Source organism: Ambystoma mexicanum (assembly GCF_040938575.1).
Source record: "Ambystoma mexicanum isolate Mex_15411 chromosome 12 unlocalized genomic scaffold, UKY_AmexF1_1 Mex_chr12_unloc.1, whole genome shotgun sequence".
NCBI classification, from domain to species: domain Eukaryota; kingdom Metazoa; phylum Chordata; class Amphibia; order Caudata; family Ambystomatidae; genus Ambystoma; species Ambystoma mexicanum.
This window is the reverse complement of record NW_027182322.1, coordinates 8323374-8324632: the sequence shown is the minus strand read 5'-3', so window position 1 is coordinate 8324632 and position 1259 is coordinate 8323374.

Below are 1259 nucleotides of genomic sequence, written 5' to 3'. Positions count from 1 at the left end.
TATATATATATATATATATATATATATATATATATGGGGTTTAAAGGGGGGTCGACATTTTAAAAAAAGGTCAATATTTTGGGGGATGCAGTAATTGTATAATCCCCCTTCAACTAGGCTCCAATGATGAGTTCTTCTTTCTTCTTCTGGTGAAGCTGTCAGATGATCTGCCAAAAGAGGGGCTCAGCCCTCTTTTAAAGCCAAATGGACCACATGGATTGGTATAGGGTACGTCTGCCTTAATGATCTAATCCTGGGTCCTCACATGTATGCGTGAGGTCATAACCAGAGTGCTTTGCAACAGAAAAGGTAAAGGGGTAGAAACATGTACTACAAAGTCCCACCCATCATCTCTGTCTGTTTTGGATCAAAGCGTCCCTCTGGTTAATGGAGCTCTCCCTTGAAGATGCGGCGGGACCAGACTTTCTGGCTCCAGCAAACCACATACTTGTATCTTCTTAATGGGATCGCCCTGTGGGGATGAGTACTGTAACCACGCAATCCCAGCCATGACATTTCACTGTCAGTCGATACGGAGGGCTGGAGCTAGCTTTCGGTTGACACAGTGCATATGAAAGGTTTGTAGGGTTTCCTGTCTCCTTTGTTAGCCTCTGCAGTCAGGCCCCATCTGGGCCTGGTTGATTTATTCTCTGATTAGTATGTTGTACCTGTGATATATATATATATCCCCCAGCCCAAAAACCGCACTCCAAATCAGAGTATTTCACCCGTTTTTATTACATACCGAATTTGAAAGAAAATGCAACTTTTACATGTGTCATTTTGCAGCAACATGTTTTAAACTTTCCACTCAGTTTTCAATTGTATGCTCTTAGTAATCCATTGCTGGGGATTGTTAGTATCTATGCATTGTTGCTTTAGTGAGAAATTGTATTTACCGTAAAGTTTTAACCGCACATTAATTATTTATTTGTCCATTTCCTAGTGTCATTTCATAACATTACAAGGGGTTTAAAATCTGTTTTCCACTCTTATTTGGTGACGGAAGGTCGGATTTTGATTCTGTTTTCTGCATCTTATTCCTGATTACCTGCTGTGTCTTGCTATCCATTCGTGAAAAACTGGATAAAAAGCCACACAGTTTGCAATTAGTTTTGTATGGTATCACATGAATAAACCCAATAGATTCAAGTAATCAACAGTGCACAGGACCATTTTCCCACACATTTTCATAATGCCTTTGCCCCATAAAATAAGCCGGTATATAATGTTCATGATGGCTGTGCATGTCCACGTAG